The 19,139-nt window shown below is 42.7% G+C and overlaps 5 non-coding genes across 5 annotated transcripts; all 5 read left to right on the top strand.

Annotated features, from left to right (window-relative positions):
- The first annotated feature begins 5,242 nt into the window (after positions 1-5,242).
- trnay-gua (transfer RNA tyrosine (anticodon GUA)) lies at positions 5,243-5,331 on the top strand. The gene is given in 2 exon segments: positions 5,243-5,279; positions 5,296-5,331. It is a non-coding gene; the product is annotated as a tRNA-Tyr (tRNA).
- Positions 5,332-5,566: 235 nt separating this feature from the next.
- trnak-uuu (transfer RNA lysine (anticodon UUU)) lies at positions 5,567-5,639 on the top strand. The gene has a single exon. It is a non-coding gene; the product is annotated as a tRNA-Lys (tRNA).
- A 6,289-nt stretch (positions 5,640-11,928) lies between these two features.
- Positions 11,929-12,017, top strand: trnay-gua (transfer RNA tyrosine (anticodon GUA)). The gene is given in 2 exon segments: positions 11,929-11,965; positions 11,982-12,017. It is a non-coding gene; the product is annotated as a tRNA-Tyr (tRNA).
- Positions 12,018-12,236: 219 nt separating this feature from the next.
- On the top strand, positions 12,237-12,309 carry trnak-uuu (transfer RNA lysine (anticodon UUU)). Its single transcript has one exon. It is a non-coding gene; the product is annotated as a tRNA-Lys (tRNA).
- A 3,561-nt stretch (positions 12,310-15,870) lies between these two features.
- trnak-uuu (transfer RNA lysine (anticodon UUU)) lies at positions 15,871-15,943 on the top strand. Its single transcript has one exon. It is a non-coding gene; the product is annotated as a tRNA-Lys (tRNA).
- Positions 15,944-19,139: the final 3,196 nt, after the last annotated feature.

Raw genomic sequence — 19,139 nt, 5'->3', positions numbered from 1 at the left:
GTGCAGACTGAACGCACACCTGAGCCGAGCACGATCACTATACATATCCACAGTTAATCTAAGCAGTATCATATTGTAACCGTTTCGGTCTGTTATCAACCCTTCCGGATCCAAAACCAGGAGTCAGACACCCTTTTCGGTGGACATGCTGTTGACTTCTCACAAGCACCATCTGCCTTCACAAAGGCAGCGCTAGCAGTGGAAAGAACGAAGAACTGCAGGAGAAACGCCGGTGCTATTTAGAGCCCGATTATTCAACACAGAGGGGGAAAACCAAGGCCAAATGAGACTTAGAGGAACAGGAGACATCCAACAACAGTATAAAGATAAAAAGGAATTCACCACATGTCCCTTTAATCAATTGCCTTGCAGTTCCACTGTGTAGCGTTATGTTGGGTGTATTTTGATAAGAGCATTTGGGCTCTGAGCTGAAGCACTGATCTAAAGAAGACCTCTCCACCCCCAAAGTTATCAGATTTCCTTTGCTCATCAGCTTGGAACTGGTTTGCATCAAAGTGACAGTTTTGGGGAGGATGGCACCGAGAAGAGGCCAAATAGGTTGAATCCTGCTATGAGATGTCTGGAGAAAGGGGCCTGTAGGTGATAAAAACTCTTTGAAGTGGACGAGAGCCGAAATCCCGACATAGTGCTACGAACCCGGGCCAACCGGCATTTCCAAAAGATGGCATGGATTGACATCAGTCATAAATCAAGCCCCCCTCCATTAGGACACTGGGGGCTGAAACCGAAATCCAATCTCAAGAACTCAAGAACCAATCACCTATTGATCTGACAGACTATAAGGAACAGTGCACAGTCTCTCTCTCTCTCTCTCTCTCTCTCTTTCTCTCTCTCTCTCTTTCTCTCTCACCTGAACCAGTAACTCGCTGCCACAGCTCAACCTGTAGCTCTGTTGCCCGAACCGGAACCAGAAACCAACCAAGTCTTTGCCGGCAACAGAAGAGTTAAACTGGGAGAAGGAGATTGAGCCGTACGAAGAATTCTTTTAAAGGACTTTATTAAATAAAGAACTTTACAGACTGCGCATGCCCGCCTGTGCCCACCTGATCAGTGGAGTTTTACAGCTGGACAATTGAGTAAGTCGAATGTATATGAAAGTGTTCAGTCATTTAAATAGCTATTTGAGTCTTAAGAAACTTGACCCTTGGAACGAACAGGGCCCTGCTTTCCTCAAAGACTTTGTCTTCAAGTAACTACGGTGGAACCCTGCTTACAAAGAAGATTTTGTGCACAACCTTGGAGCCTTCAAACCAGTGGAAAATCTGTTTGGAAAAGACTCTAATTTCGCGAAACCCCAATTTCCAGGTGCATCGACTGAGTGGAAGTTCTTGGACAAAGCCGAACCGCACTGCCTTTGTTCCAAACCACACGGACCATGTGCCGTGTGCTGTGATCTGAGCCCGAAGACAGAGAGGCCTCTCTGCGACGAAGTTCAGATAAGTTTAACAGTTTGGAGTTCATGATTCATGACATTTGAGAAATCAATTCGAAATGTTATTCTGTGATTCAAAACTCTAGAATGTGTAATATCATTTAGTTTTCTTAAATATAAATGTGTGTTGCATTAAACTGTTTTGTTGATAATTTTAGAAATAAAATCTGTCAACCCTGAGAAATATCTTCTCATTCCTGTTTAACTGTTTAGTCTGAAATTGACACAAGTCAATAGACGTTAGATTATTGGTGGCCCTGCCTATCCTTGATCATTGAATAATAATCAGTTAAGGGAAATTGTGGTAACAAGTAACGATAGGATCTTTCTCGGCACCTAAACGTAAATGAGACTGATATATATATAACGAGAAGTTACCTGACATAAATACTAACCTGCGTAGTTATTTAATGTCTGACTAACAATACTAACGAGAGACTCACCTTCGTCTTACTAACCGGTATTGTAGTTAATGTGTTTATAACCTTTTTTGTTTAACGATTTGTGTGTTAGAGCATCAGACTTTTAATCTGAGGGTCCAGGGTTCGAGTCCCTGTTCGGGCGCCTTGTTGACCGAGGGCCATGGTGGTGAAAAGCCTGGATGGCCTTCCAGGTGACAATGAAATATGCAGTTGCGTCTAGGCAAGGTGTCTAGTCCTCTTTGCTTCTTTCGGCAAATATCCAGCCTGGGCAAGTGTTGTCTTCCAGAGGCAAGTCAAGCCAGGAACTCTGAGAGATGTTTTTGCCGTTGACGACGTGTCACTTTAGAACAGCACAACATGCATCTCTACTTGACTTGGCACAATCTGTGAGGGTTGGGCCAACACAACGTGTCCACACATTTGCAGGCGTCTTGAAATACTTGGAATGACCTGTGGCCCCATGCCATGCAGAAGTCCACAGCTATGCCTCATCCCCAATGTGCCACTTGTAAGAACTTTGTAAAAAGCGACAGAGAACATGATCAGCAAAGAAACACAATTCTCCTGAGAACGACAATCATCGTGCCGATCGTAATCTCAGTGCATACCTGGATGCCCAACAAGCCAAGCCAGTGGTTCCCAAGCGTTGTAATGCCACGGCACACTTTGCTGAGACCAAAAACCTTCGCGGCGCACCAACATGAAAAAAAAAAAAAAGGATTTACTAGGTATTGTCTCACCTGAATGGCAACAGGCTGCTAAAACTATTATCACACGCACATTGCATGTTAAAGTATGTCAGTAAGGGAGTAATTAAAAGGGCAAATGTGTGAAGTGCAAGGAGTGGCCCTTAGTGGTTAGGTAAAAAAGTACACAGACAAACTAAATAATCCCTTGATACAAATCATTTATTTAGTGCAGACAGACCAAGACCAGCCACAATAAACTATTCGCAGTAAATATAAATTCACAGCAAAATAGGTTCAGTTCACAATATCCTATAACAAGCTGCACAAAGGCATCGCTAGCAGTGGAAAGAACGAAGAACTGCAGGAGAAACGCCGGGGCTATTTAGAGCCCGATTATTCAACACAGAGGGGGAAAACCAAGGCCAAATGAGACTTAGAGGAAGAGGAGACATCCAACAACAGTATAGAGATAAAAAGGAATTCACCACATGTCCCTTTAATCAATTGCCTTGCAGTTCCACTGTGTAGCGTTATGTTGGGTGTATTTTGATAAGAGCATTTGGGCTCTGAGCTGAAGCACTGATCTAAAGAAGACCTCTCCACCCCCAAAGTTATCAGATTTCCTTTGCTCATCAGCTTGGAACTGGTTTGCATCAAAGTGACAGTTTTGGGGAGGATGGCACCGAGAAGAGGCCAAATAGGTTGAATCCTGCTATGAGATGTCTGGAGAAAGGGGCCTGTAGGTGATAAAAACTCTTTGAAGTGGACGAGAGCCGAAATCCCGACATAGAGCTACGAACCCGGGCCAACCGGCATTTCCAAAAGATGGCATGGATTGACATCAGTCATAAATCAAGCCCCTCCCCATTAGGACACTGGGGGCTGAAACCGAAATCCAATCTCAAGAACTCAAGAACCAATCACCTATTGATCTGACAGACTATAAGGAACAGTGCACAGTCTCTCTCTCTCTCTCTCTCTCTTTCTCTCTCACCTGAACCAGTAACTCGCTGCCACAGCTCAACCTGTAGCTCTGTTGCCCGAACCGGAACCAGAAACCAACCAAGTCTTTGCCGGCAACAGAAGAGTTAAACTGGGAGAAGGAGATTGAGCCGTACGAAGAATTCTTTTAAAGGACTTTATTAAATAAAGAACTTTACAGACTGCGCATGCCCGCCTGTGCCCACCTGATCAGTGGAGTTTTACAGCTGGACAATTGAGTAAGTCGAATGTATATGAAAGTGTTCAGTCATTTAAATAGCTATTTGAGTCTTAAGAAACTTGACCCTTGGAACGAACAGGGCCCTGCTTTCCTCAAAGACTTTGTCTTCAAGTAACTACGGTGGAACCCTGCTTACAAAGAAGATTTTGTGCACAACCTTGGAGCCTTCAAACCAGTGGAAAATCTGTTTGGAAAAGACTCTAATTTCGCGAAACCCCAATTTCCAGGTGCATCGACTGAGTGGAAGTTCTTGGACAAAGCCGAACCGCACTGCCTTTGTTCCAAACCACACGGACCATGTGCCGTGTGCTGTGATCTGAGCCCGAAGACAGAGAGGCCTCTCTGCGACGAAGTTCAGATAAGTTTAACAGTTTGGAGTTCATGATTCATGACATTTGAGAAATCAATTAGAAATGTTATTCTGTGATTCAAAACTCTAGAATGTGTAATATCATTTAGTTTTCTTAAATATAAATGTGTGTTGCATTAAACTGTTTTGTTGATAATTTTAGAAATAAAATCTGTCAACCCCGAGAAATATCTTCTCATTCCTGTTTAACTGTTTAGTCTGAAATTGACACAAGTCAATAGACGTTAGATTATTGGTGGCCCTGCCTATCCTTGATCATTGAATAATAATCAGTTAAGGGAAATTGTGGTAACAAGTAATGATAGGATCTTTCTCGGCACCTAAACGTAAATGAGACTGATATATATATAACGAGAAGTTACCTGACATAAATACTAACCTGCGTAGTTATTTAATGTCTGACTAACAATACTAACGAGAGACTCACCTTCGTCTTACTAACCGGTATTGTAGTTAATGTGTTTATAACCTTTTTTGTTTAACGATTTGTGTGTTATCATATGCGATCCCATGGTCTTTGATTTGGTCACGGAAGTGATTTGTCTTTGATTTGTTGATCTAGAGTTGAATTTTAATTAGCTTTTCCCTTTTGTATAATTAGTGTAGTGCTACATTTAGTCTTTGTTTTTGAATAAATTTAACAATTTATATCTTTGGAATTGGTGTCTGTGTCCAATTATTACAGAAATTGAGTTCTACAAGATTCCAGGATTCGTGATAAGGTGATACTATAAATTCACTTCTTAAATTGAAATTTATAAGTGTACCTTACGATACAACTGATAGCACTGCAACTCAGTGTAGGTGTGCGTTCAGTCCGGCAAACACAACATTTCAGTTATGAAACGCTTTCTACAGGTGATGTATAAATGTAATATTTTCACACATTTGAATAAGTTTGATTTGATACAAGATTTATGAAGTTGACCAAACAAAATGACATAATATTTTTCAGGGGATAAAAATCTCACGACACAATTGGGTAGTCCTCACGGCACACGGGTTGAAAACCACTGAGCCAAGCCACGGTGCTTCTTGGCTTTGCACGGCCACTGAGACTGCCAGGGGAAGACGGTGAGAATCTTCCCTTCGATAGCTCAGTTGGTAGAGCGGAGGACTGTAGGTTTCAGACAGCGGGCATCCTTAGGTCGCTGGTTCAATTCCGGCTCGAAGGAAGGCGTGATTATGGTTTGACATCGGTTTTGGACGAGCTCCCAAATGTCAAGCCATTGGAATTGCATGAGGACAAGGAGAAAACACCGGAAATTCGGATTTGCTGTGGAGAACTCGCATTGCCCAAACATCTCATATGCATGTGGCCCTTTTCACCCTGAGCCCAGTTTTCTAAACCGGCCAGAAAGCGGTCTGGAACAATCATGAAGCCAACACATTGTGAAGCACTTCACTGAAGCCCGGGTAGCTCAGCCGGTAGAGCATCAGACTTTTAATCTGAGGGTCCAGGGTTCGAGTCCCTGTTCGGGTGCCTTGTTGACCGAGGGCCATGATGGTGAAAAGCCTGGATGGCCTTCCAGGTGCCAATGAAATATGCAGTTGTGTCTAGGCAAGGTGTCTAGTCCTCTTTGCTTCTTTCGGCAAATATCCAGCCTGGGCAAGTGTTGTCTTCCAGAGGCAAGTCAAGCCAGGAACTCTGAGAGATGTTTTTGCCGTTGACGACGTGTCACTTTAGAACAGCACAACATGCATCTCTACTTGACTTGGCACAATCTGTGAGGGTTGGGCCAACACAACGTGTCCACACATTTGCAGGCGTCTTGAAATACTTGGAATGACCTGTGGCCCCATGCCATGCAGAAGTCCACAGCTATGCGTGTCAGCATGCTCTGCTCCTCATCCCCAATGTGCCACTTGTAAGAACTTTGTAAAAAGCGACAGAGAACATGATCAGCAAAGAAACACAATTCTCCTGAGAACGACAATCATCGTGCCGATCGTAATCTCAGTGCATACCTGGATGCCCAACAAGCCAAGCCAGTGGTTCCCAAGCGTTGTAATGCCACGGCACACTTTGCTGAGACCAAAAACCTTCGCGGCGCACCAACATGAAAAAAAAAAAAAAGGATTTACTAGGTATTGTCTCACCTGAATGGCAACAGGCTGCTAAAACTATTATCACACGCACATTGCATGTTAAAGTATGTCAGTAAGGGAGTAATTAAAAGGGCAAATGTGTGAAGTGCAAGGAGTGGCCCTTAGTGGTTAGGTAAAAAAGTACACAGACAAACTAAATAATCCCTTGATACAAATCATTTATTTAGTGCAGACAGACCAAGACCAGCCACAATAAACTATTCGCAGTAAATATAAATTCACAGCAAAATAGGTTCAGTTCACAATATCCTATAACAAGCTGTATTTAACGAAGTAGTTAAACGTTACAAAGGGCATTACAATTGTTGAGAAACAATAGCACACGGATCAAACATGCTATCCCCGCCATTTTATTCGATTTGATTAGACGTTTCGCGACCGAAATGTTTTGTGTGCAGACTGAACGCACACCTGAGCCGAGCACGATCACAATACATATCCACAGTTAATCTAAGCAGTATCATATTGTAACCATTTCGGTCTGTTATCAACCCTTCCGGATCCAAAACCAGGAGTCAGACACCCTTTTCGGTGGACATGCTGTTGACTTCTCACAAGCACCATCTGCCTTCACAAAGGCAGCGCTAGCAGTGGAAAGAACGAAGAACTGCAGAAGAAACGCCGGGGCTATTTAGATCCCGATTATTCAACACAGAGGGGGGAAACCAAAGCCAAATGAGACTTAGAGGAACAGGAGACATCCAACAACAGTATAAAGATGAAAAGGAATTCACCACATGTCCCTTTAATCAATTGCCTTGCAGTTCCACTGTGTAGCGTTATGTTGGGTGTATTTTGATAAGAGCATTTGGGCTCTGAGCTGAAGCACTGATCTAAAGAAGACCTCTTCACCCCCAAAGTTATCAGATTTCCTTTGCTCATCAGCTTGGAACTGGTTTGCATCAAAGTGACAGTTTTGGGGAGGATGGCACCGAGAAGAGGCCAAATAGGTTGAATCCTGCTATGAGATGTCTGGAGAAAGGGGCCTGTAGGTGATAAAAACTCTTTGAAGTGGACGAGAGCCGAAATCCCGACATAGAGCTACGAACCCGGGCCAACCGGCATTTCCAAATGATGGCATGGATTGACATCAGTCATAAATCAAGCCCCCCTCCATTAGGACACTGGGGGCTGAAACCGAAATCCAATCTCAAGAACTCAAGAACCAATCACCTACTGATCTGACAGACTATAAGGAACAGTGCACAGTCTCTCTCTCTCTCTCTCTTTCTCTCTCTCTCTCTTTCTCTCTCACCTGAACCAGTAACTCGCTGCCACAGCTCAACCTGTAGCTCTGTTGCCCGAACCGGAACCAGAAACCAACCAAGTCTTTGCCGGCAACAGAAGAGTTAAACTGGGAGAAGTAGATTGAGCCGTACGAAGAATTCTATTAAAGGACTATATTAAAGAAAGAACTTTACAGACTGCGCATGCCCGCCTGTGCCCACCTGATCAGTGGAGTTTTACAGCTGGACAATTGAGTAAGTCGAATGTATATGAAAGTGTTCAGTCATTTAAATAGCTATTTGAGTCTTAAGAAACTTGACCCTTGGAACGAACAGGGCCCTGCTTTCCTCAAAGACTTTGTCTTCAAGTAACTACGGTGGAACCCTGCTTACAAAGAAGATTTTGTGCACAACCTTGGAGCCTTCAAACCAGTGGAAAATCTGTTTGGAAAAGACTCTAATTTCGCGAAACCCCAATTTCCAGGTGCATCGACTGAGTGGAAGTTCTTGGACAAAGCCGAACCGCACTGCCTTTGTTCCAAACCACACGGACCATATGCCGTGTGCTGTGATCTGAGCCCGAAGACAGAGAGGCCTCTCTGCGACGAAGTTCAGATAAGTTTAACAGTTTGGAGTTCATGATTCATGACATTTGAGAAATCAATTAGAAATGTTATTCTGTGATTCAAAACTCTAGAATGTGTAATATCATTTCGTTTTCTTAAATATAAATGTGTGTTGCATTAAACTGTTTTGTTGATAATTTTAGAAATAAAATCTGTCAACCCCGAGAAATATCTTCTCATTCCTGTTTAACTGTTTAGTCTGAAATTGACACAAGTCAATAGACGTTAGATTATTGGTGGCCCTGCCTATCCTTGATCATTGAATAATAATCAGTTAAGGGAAATTGTGGTAACAAGTAACGATAGGATCTTTCTCGGCACCTAAACGTAAATGAGACTGATATATATATAACGAGAAGTTACCTGACATAAATACTAACCTGCGTAGTTATTTAATGTCTGACTAACAATACTAACGAGAGACTCACCTTCGTCTTACTAACCGGTATTGTAGTTAATGTGTTTATAACCTTTTTTGTTTAACGATTTGTGTGTTAGAGCATCAGACTTTTAATCTGAGGGTCCAGGGTTCGAGTCCCTGTTCGGGCGCCTTGTTGACCGAGGGCCATGATGGTGAAAAGCCTGGATGGCCTTCCAGGTGACAATGAAATATGCAGTTGCGTCTAGGCAAGGTGTCTAGTCCTCTTTGCTTCTTTCGTCAAATATCCAGCCTGGGCAAGTGTTGTCTTCCAGAGGCAAGTCAAGCCAGGAACTCTGAGAGATGTTTTTGCCGTTGACGACGTGTCACTTTAGAACAGCACAACATGCATCTCTACTTGATTTGGCACAATCTGTGAGGGTTGGGCCAACACAACGTGTCCACACATTTGCAGGCGTCTTGAAATACTTGGAATGACCTGTGGCCCCATGCCATGCAGAAGTCCACAGCTATGCGTGTCAGCATGCTCTGCTCCTCATCCCCAATGTGCTACTTGTAAGAACTGTATAAAAAGCGACAGAGAACGTGATCAGCAAAGAAACACAATTCTCCTGAGAACGACAATCATCGTGCCGATCGTAATCTCAGTGCATACCTGGATGCCCAACAAGCCAAGCCAGTGGTTCCCAAGCGTTGTAATGCCACGGCACACTTTGCTGAGACCAAAAACCTTCGCGGCGCACCAACATGAAAAAAAAAAAAAAGGATTTACTAGGTATTGTCTCACCTGAATGGCAACAGGCTGCTAAAGCTATTATCACACGCACATTGCATGTTAAAGTATGTCAGTAAGGGAGTAATTAAAAGGGCAAATGTGTGAAGTGCAAGGAGTGGCCCTTAGTGGTTAAGTAAAAAAGTACACAGACAAACTAAATAATCCCTTGATACATATCATTTATTTAGTGCAGACAGACCAAGACCAGCCACAATAAACTATTCGCAGTAAATATAAATTCACAGCAAAATAGGTTCAGTTCACAATATCCTATAACAAGCTGCACAAAGGCAGCGCTAGCAGTGGAAAGAACGAAGAACTGCAGGAGAAACGCCGGGGCTATTTAGAGCCCGATTATTCAACACAGAGGGGGAAAACCAAGGCCAAATGAGACTTAGAGGAACAGGAGACATCCAACAACAGTATAAAGATAAAAAGGAATTCACCACATGTCCCTTTAATCAATTGCCTTGCAGTTCCACTGTGTAGCATTATGTTGGGTGTATTTTGATAAGAGCATTTGGGCTCTGAGCTGAAGCACTGATCTAAAGAAGACCTCTCCACCCCCAAAGTTATCAGATTTCCTTTGCTCATCAGCTTGGAACTGGTTTGCATCAAAGTGACAGTTTTGGGGAGGATGGCACCGAGAAGAGGCCAAATAGGTTGAATCCTGCTATGAGATGTCTGGAGAAAGGGGCCTGTAGGTGATAAAAACTCTTTGAAGTGGACGAGAGCCGAAATCCCGACATAGAGCTACGAACCCGGGCCAACCGGCATTTCCAAAAGATGGCATGGATTGACATCAGTCATAAATCAAGCCCCCCTCCATTAGGACACTGGGGGCTGAAACCGAAATCCAATCTCAAGAACTCAAGAACCAATCACCTATTGATCTGACAGACTATAAGGAACAGTGCACAGTCTCTCTCTCTCTCTCTCTCTCTCTTTCTCTCTCTCTCTCTTTCTCTCTCACCTGAACCAGTAACTCGCTGCCACAGTTCAACCAGTAGCTCTGTTGCCCGAACCGGAACCAGAAACCAACCAAGTCTTTGCCGGCAACAGAAGAGTTAAACTGGGAGAAGGAGATTGAGCCGTACGAAGAATTCTTTTAAAGGACTTTATTAAATAAAGAACTTTACAGACTGCGCATGCCCGCCTGTGCCCACCTGATCAGTGGAGTTTTACAGCTGGACAATTGAGTAAGTCGAATGTATATGAAAGTGTTCAGTCATTTAAATAGCTATTTGAGTCTTAAGAAACTTGACCCTTGGAACGAACAGGGCCCTGCTTTCCTCAAAGACTTTGTCTTCAAGTAACTACGGTGGAACCCTGCTTACAAAGAAGATTTTGTGCACAACCTTGGAGCCTTCAAACCAGTGGAAAATCTGTTTGGAAAAGACTCTAATTTCGCGAAACCCCAACTTCCAGCTGCATCGACTGAGTGGAAGTTCTTGGACAAAGCCGAACCGCACTGCCTTTGTTCCAAACCACACGGACCATGTGCCGTGTGCTGTGATCTGAGCCCGAAGACAGAGAGGCCTCTCTGCGACGAAGTTCAGATAAGTTTAACAGTTTGGAGTTCATGATTCATGACATTTGAGAAATCAATTAGAAATGTTATTCTGTGATTCATAACTCTAGAATGTGTAATATCATTTAGTTTTCTTAAATATAAATGTGTGTTGCATTAAACTGTTTTGTTGATAATTTTAGAAATAAAATCTGTCAACCCCGAGAAATATCTTCTCATTCCTGTTTAACTGTTTAGTCTGAAATTGACACAAGTCAATAGACGTTAGATAATTGGTGTCCCTGCCTATCCATGATCATTGAATAATAATCAGTTAAGGGAAATTGTGGTAACAAGTAACGATAGGATCTTTCTCGGCACCTAAACGTAAATGAGACTGATATATATATAACGAGAAGTTACCTGACATAAATACTAACCTGCGTAGTTATTTAATGTCTGACTAACAATACTAACGAGAGACTCACCTTCGTCTTACTAACCGGTATTGTAGTTAATGTGTTTATAACCTTTTTTGTTTAACGATTTGTGTGTTATCATATGCGATCCCATGGTCTTTGATTTGGTCACGGAAGTGATTTGTCTTTGATTTGTTGATCTAGAGTTGAATTTTAATTAGCTTTTCCCTTTTGTATAATTAGTGTAGTGCTACATTTAGTCTTTGGTTTTGAATAAATTTAACAATTTATATCTTTGGAATTGGTGTCTGTGTCCAATTATTACAGAAATTGAGTTCTACAAGATTCCAGGATTCGTGATAAGGTGATACTATAAATTCACTTCTTAAATTGAAATTTATAAGTGTACCTTACGATACAACTGATAGCACTGCAACTCAGTGTAGGTGTGCGTTCAGTCCGGCAAACACAACATTTCAGTTATGAAACGCTTTCTACAGGTGATGTATAAATGTAATATTTTCACACATTTGAATAAGTTTGATTTGATACAAGATTTATGAAGTTGACCAAACAAAATGACATAATATTTTTCAGGGGATAAAAATCTCACGACACAATTGGGTAGTCCTCACGGCACACGGGTTGAAAACCACTGAGCCAAGCCACGGTGCTTCTTGGCTTTGCACGGCCACTGAGACTGCCAGGGGAAGACGGTGAGAAGCTTCCCTTCGATAGCTCAGTTGGTATAGCGGAGGACTGTAGGTTTCAGGCAGCGGGCATCCTTAGGTCGCTGGTTCAATTCAGGCTCGAAGGAAGGCGTGATTATGGTTTGACATCGGTTTTGGACGAGCTCCCAAATGTCAAGCCATTGGAATTGCATGAGGACAAGGAGAAAACACCGGAAATTTGGATTTGCTGTGGAGAACTCGCATTGCCCAAACATCTCATATGCATGTGACCCTTTTCACCCTGAGCCCAGTTTTCTAAACCGGCCAGAAAGCGGTCTGGAACAATCATGAAGCACTTCACTGAAGCCCGGGTAGCTCAGCCGGTAGAGCATCAGACTTTTAATCTGAGGGTCCAGGGTTCGAGTCTCTGTTCGGGCGCCTTGTTGACCGAGGGCCATGATGGTGAAAAGCCTGGATGGCCTTCCAGGTGACAATGAAATATGCAGTTGCGTCTAGGCAAGGTGTCTAGTCCTCTTTGCTTCTTTCGGCAAATATCCAGCCTGGGCAAGTGTTGTCTTCCAGAGGCAAGTCAAGCCAGGAACTCTGAGAGATGTTTTTGCCGTTGACGACGTGTCACTTTAGAACAGCACAACATGCATCTCTACTTGACTTGGCACAATCTGTGAGGGTTGGGCCAACACAACGTGTCCACACATTTGCAGGCGTCTTGAAATACTTGGAATGACCTGTGGCCCCATGCCATGCAGAAGTCCACAGCTATGCGTGTCAGCATGCTCTGCTCCTCATCCCCAATGTGCCACTTGTAAGAACTGTGTAAAAAGCGACAGAGAACGTGATCAGCAAAGAAACACAATTCTCCTGAGAACGACAATCATCGTGCCGATCGTAATCTCAGTGCATACCTGGATGCCCAACAAGCCAAGCCAGTGGTTCCCAAGCGTTGTAATGCCACGGCACACTTTGCTGAGACCAAAAACCTTCGCGGCGCACCAACATGAAAAAAAAAAAAAAGGATTTACTAGGTATTGTCTCACCTGAATGGCAACAGGCTGCTAAAACTATTATCACACGCACATTGCATGTTAAAGTATGTCAGTAAGGGAGTAATTAAAAGGGCAAATGTGTGAAGTGCAAGGAGTGGCCCTTAGTGGTTAGGTAAAAAAGTACACAGACAAACTAAATAATCCCTTGATACAAATCATTTATTTAGTGCAGACAGACCAAGACCAGCCACAATAAACTATTCGCAGTAAATATAAATTCACAGCAAAATAGGTTCAGTTCACAATATCCTATAACAAGCTGCACAAAGGCAGCGCTAGCAGTGGAAAGAACGAAGAACTGCAGGAGAAACGCCGGGGCTATTTAGAGCCCGATTATTCAACACAGAGGGGGAAAACCAAGGCCAAATGAGACTTAGAGGAACAGGAGACATCCAACAACAGTATAAAGATAAAAAGGAATTCACCACATGTCCCTTTAATCAATTGCCTTGCAGTTCCACTGTGTAGCATTATGTTGGGTGTATTTTGATAAGAGCATTCGGGCTCTGAGCTGAAGCACTGATCTAAAGAAGACCTCTCCACCCCCAAAGTTATCAGATTTCCTTTGCTCATCAGCTTGGAACTGGTTTGCATCAAAGTGACAGTTTTGGGGAGGATGGCACCGAGAAGAGGCCAAATAGGTTGAATCCTGCTATGAGATGTCTGGAGAAAGGGGCCTGTAGGTGATAAAAACTCTTTGAAGTGGACGAGAGCCGAAATCCCGACATAGAGCTACGAACCCGGGCCAACCGGCATTTCCAAAAGATGGCATGGATTGACATCAGTCATAAATCAAGCCCCCCTCCATTAGGACACTGGGGGCTGAAACCGAAATCCAATCTCAAGAACTCAAGAACCAATCACCTATTGATCTGACAGACTATAAGGAACAGTGCACAGTCTCTCTCTCTCGCTCTCTCTCTCTCTCTTTTTCTCTCTCACCTGAACCAGTAACTCGCTGCCACAGCTCAACCTGTAGCTCTGTTGCCCGAACCGGAACCAGAAACCAACCAAGTCTTTGCCGGCAACAGAAGAGTTAAACTGGGAGAAGGAGATTGAGCCGTACGAAGAATTCTTTTAAAGGACTTTACTAAATAAAGAACTTTACAGACTGCGCATGCCCGCCTGTGCCCACCTGATCAGTGGAGTTTTACAGCTGGACAATTGAGTAAGTCGAATGTATATGAAAGTGTTCAGTCATTTAAATAGCTATTTGAGTCTTAAGAAACTTGACCCTTGGAACGAACAGGGCCCTGCTTTCCTCAAAGACTTTGTCTTCAAGTAAGTACGGTGGAACCCTGCTTACAAAGAAGATTTTGTGCACAACCTTGGAGCCTTCAAACCAGTGGAAAATCTGTTTGGAAAAGACTCTAATTTCGCGAAACCCCAATTTCCAGGTGCATCGACTGAGTGGAAGTTCTCGGACAAAGCCGAACCGCACTGCCTTTGTTCCAAACCACACGGACCATGTGCCGTGTGCTGTGATCTGAGCCCGAAGACAGAGAGGCCTCTCTGCGACGAAGTTCAGATAAGTTTAACAGTTTGGAGTTCATGATTCATGACATTTGAGAAATCAATTAGAAATGTTATTCTGTGATTCAAAACTCTAGAATGTGTAATATCATTTAGTTTTCTTAAATATAAATGTGTGTTGCATTAAACTGTTTTGTTGATAATTTTAGAAATAAAATCTGTCAACCCCGAGAAATATCTTCTCATTCCTGTTTAACTGTTTAGTCTGAAATTGACACAAGTCAATAGACGTTAGATTATTGGTGGCCCTGCCTATCCTTGATCATTGAATAATAATCAGTTAAGGGAAATTGTGGTAACAAGTAACGATAGGATCTTTCTCGGCACCTAAACGTAAATGAGACTGATATATATATAACGAGAAGTTACCTGACATAAATACTAACCTGCGTAGTTATTTAATGTCTGACTAACAATACTAACGAGAGACTCACCTTCGTCTTACTAACCGGTATTGTAGTTAATGTGTTTATAACCTTTTTTGTTTAACGATTTGTGTGTTATCATATGCGATCCCATGGTCTTTGATTTGGTCACGGAAGTGATTTGTCTTTGATTTGTTGATCTAGAGTTGAATTTTAATTAGCTTTTCCCTTTTGTATAATTAGTGTAGTGCTACATTTAGTCTTTGTTTTTGAATAAATTTAACAATTTATATCTTTGGAATTGGTGTCTGTGTCCAATTATCACAGAAATTGAGTTCTACAAGATTCCAGGATTCGTGATAAGGTGATACTATAAATTCACTTCTTAAATTGAAATTTATAAGTGTACCTTACGATACAACTGATAGCACTGCAACTCAGTGTAGGTGTGCGTTCAGTCCGGCAAACACAACATTTCAGTTATGAAACGCTTTCTACAGGTGATGTATAAATGTAATATTTTCACACATTTGAATAAGTTTGATTTGATACAAGATTTATGAAGTTGACCAAACAAAATGACATAATATTTTTCAGGGGATAAAAATCTCACGACACAATTGGGTAGTCCTCACGGCACACGGGTTGAAAACCACTGAGCCAAGCCACGGTGCTTTTTGGCTTTGCACGGCCATTGAGACTGCCAGGGGAAGACGTTGAGAAGTTTCCCTTCGATAGCTCAGTTGGTAGAGCGGAGGACTGTAGGTTTCAGGCAGCGGGCATCCTTAGGTCGCTCGAAGGAAGGCGTGATTATGGTTTGACATCGGTTTTGGACGAGCTCCCAAATGTCAAGCCATTGGAATTGCATGAGGACAAGGAGAAAACACCGGAAATTCGGATTTGCAGTGGAAAACTCGCATTGCCCAAACATCTCATATGCATGTGACCCTTTTCACCCTGAGCCCAGTTTTCTAAACCGGCCAGAAAGCGGTCTGGAACAATCATGAAGCCAACACATTGTGAAGCACTTCACTGAAGTCCGGGTAGCTCAGCCGGTAGAGCATCAGACTTTTAATCTGAGGGTCCAGGGTTCGAGTCCCTGTTTGGGCGCCATGTTGACCGAGGGCCATAATGGTGAAAAGCCTGGATGGCCTTCCAGGTGACAATGAAATATGCAGTTGCGTCTAGGCAAGGTGTCTAGTCCTCTTTGCTTCTTTCGGCAAATATCCAGCCTGGGCAAGTGTTGTCTTCCAGAGGCAAGTCAAGCCAGGAACTCTGAGAGATGTTTTTGCCGTTGACGACGTGTCACTTTAGAACAGCACAACATGCATCTCTACTTGACTTGGCACAATCTGTGAGGGTTGGGCCAACACAACGTGTCCACACATTTGCAGGCGTCTTGAAATACTTGGAATGACCTGTGGCCCCATGCCATGCAGAAGTCCACAGCTATGCGTGTCAGCATGCTCTGCTCCTCATCCCCAATGTGCCACTTGTAAGAACTGTGTAAAAAGCGACAGAGAACGTGATCAGCAAAGAAACACAATTCTCCTGAGAACGACAATCATCGTGCCGATCGTAATCTCAGTGCATACCTGGATGCCCAACAAGCCAAGCCAGTGGTTCCCAAGCGTTGTAATGCCACGGCACACTTTGCTGAGACCAAAAACCTTCGCGGCGCACCAACATGAAAAAAAAAAAAAAGGATTTACTAGGTATTGTCTCACCTGAATGGCAACAGGCTGCTAAAACTAATATCACACGCACATTGCATGTTAAAGTATGTCAGTAAGGGAGTAATTAAAAGGGCAAATGTGTGAAGTGCAAGGAGTGGCCCTTAGTGGTTAGGTAAAAAATTACACAGACAAACTAAATAATCCCTTGATACAAATCATTTATTTAGTGCAGACAGACCAAGACCAGCCACAATAAACTATTCGCAGTAAATATAAATTCACAGCAAAATAGGTTCAGTTCACAATATCCTATAACAAGCTGTATGTTACGAAGTGGTTAAACGTTACAAAGGGCATTACAATTGTTGAAAAACAATAGCACACGGATCAAACATGCTATCCCCGCCGTTTTATTCGATTCGATTAGACGTTTCGCGACCGAAATGTTTTGTGTGCAGACGGAACGCACACCTGAGCCGAGCACGATCACAATACATATCCACAGTTAATCTAAGCAGTATCATATTGTAACCGTTTCGGTCTGTTATCAACCCTTCCGGATCCAAAACCAGGAGTCAGACACCCTTTTCGGTGGACACGCTGTTGACTTCTCACAAGCACCATCTGCCTTCACAAAGGCAGCGCTAGCAGTGGAAAGAACGAAGAACTGCAGGAGAAACGCCGGGGCTATTTAGAGCCCGATTATTCAACACAGAGGGGGGAAACCAAAGCCAAATGAGACAAAGTGACAGTTTTGGGGAGGATGGCACCGAGAAGAGGCCAAATAGGTTGAATCCTGCTATGAGATGTCTGGAGAAAGGGGCCTGTAGGTGATAAAAACTCTTTGAAGTGGACGAGAGCCGAAATCCCGACATAGAGCTACGAACCCGGGCCAACCGGCATTTCCAAAAGATGGCATGGATTGACATCAGTCATAAATCAAGCCCCCCTCCATTAGGACACTGGGGGCTGAAACCGAAATCCAATCTCAAGAACTCAAGAACCAATCACCTATTGATCTGACAGACTATAAGGAACAGTGCACAGTCTCTCTCTCTCTCTCTCTCTCTCTCTCTCTCTCTCTCTTTCTCTCTCACCTGAACCAGTAACTTGCTGCAACAGCTCAACCTGTAGCTCTGTTGCCCAAACCGGAACCAGAAACCAACCAAGTCTTTGCCGGCAACAGAAGAGTTAAACTGGGAGAAGGAGATTGAGCCGTACGAAGAATTCTTTTAAAGGACTTTATTAAATAAAGAACTTTACAGACTGCGCATGCCCGCCTGTGCCCACCTGATCAGTGGAGTTTTACAGCTGGACAATTGAGTAAGTCGAATGTATATGAAAGTGTTCAGTCATTTAAATAGCTATTTGAGTCTTAAGAAACTTGACCCTTGGAACGAACAGGGCCCTGCTTTCCTCAAAGACTTTGTCTTCAAGTAACTACGGTGGAACCCTGCTTACAAAGAAGATTTTGTGCACAACCTTGGAGCCTTCAAACCAGTGGAAAATCTGTTTGGAAAAGACTCTAATTTCGCGAAACCCCAACTTCCAGGTGCATCGACTGAGTGGAAGTTCTCGGACAAAGCCGAACCGCACTGCCTTTGTTCCAAACCACACGGACCATGTGCCGTGTGCTGTGATCTGAGCCCGAAGACAGAGAGGCCTCTCTGCGACGAAGTTCAGATAAGTTTAACAGTTTGGAGTTCATGATTCATGACATTTGAGAAATCAATTAGAAATGTTATTCTGTGATTCATAACTCTAGAATGTGTAATATCATTTAGTTTTCTTAAATATAAATGTGTGTTGCATTAAACTGTTTTGTTGATAATTTTAGAAATAAAATCTGTCAACCCCGAGAAATATCTTCTCATTCCTGTTTAACTGTTTAGTCTGAAATTGACACAAGTCAATAGACGTTAGATTATTGGTGGCCCTGCCTATCCTTGATCATTGAATAATAATCAGTTAAGGGAAATTGTGGTAACAAGTAATGATAGGATCTTTCTCGGCACCTAAACGTAAATGAGACTGATATATATATAACGAGAAGTTACCTGACATAAATACTAACCTGCGTAGTTATTTAATGTCTGACTAACAATACTAACGAGAGACTCACCTTCGTCTTACTAACCGGTATTGTAGTTAATGTGTTTATAACCTTTTTTGTTTAACGATTTGTGTGTTATCATATGCGATCCCATGGTCTTTGATTTGGTCACGGAAGTGATTTGTCTTTGATTTGTTGATCTAGAGTTGAATTTTAATTAGCTTTTCCCTTTTGTATAATTAGTGTAGTGCTACATTTAGTCTTTGGTTTTGAATAAATTTAACAATTTATATCTTTGGAATTGGTGTCTGTGTCCAATTATTACAGAAATTGAGTTCTACAAGATTCCAGGATTCGTGATAAGGTGATACTATAGATTCACTTCTTAAATTGAAATTTATAAGTGTACCTTACGATACAACTGATAGCACTGCAACTCAGTGTAGGTGTGCGTTCAGTCCGGCAAACACAAAATTTCAGTTATGAAACGCTTTCTACAGGTGATGTATAAATGTAATATTTTCACACATTTGAATAAGTTTGATTTGATACAAGATTTATGAAGTTGACCAAACAA

Source organism: Amia ocellicauda, unplaced genomic scaffold (assembly GCF_036373705.1).
Source record: "Amia ocellicauda isolate fAmiCal2 unplaced genomic scaffold, fAmiCal2.hap1 HAP1_SCAFFOLD_162, whole genome shotgun sequence".
Taxonomy (NCBI): domain Eukaryota; kingdom Metazoa; phylum Chordata; class Actinopteri; order Amiiformes; family Amiidae; genus Amia; species Amia ocellicauda.
This window is presented reverse-complemented; position numbering and strand designations above follow the sequence as displayed.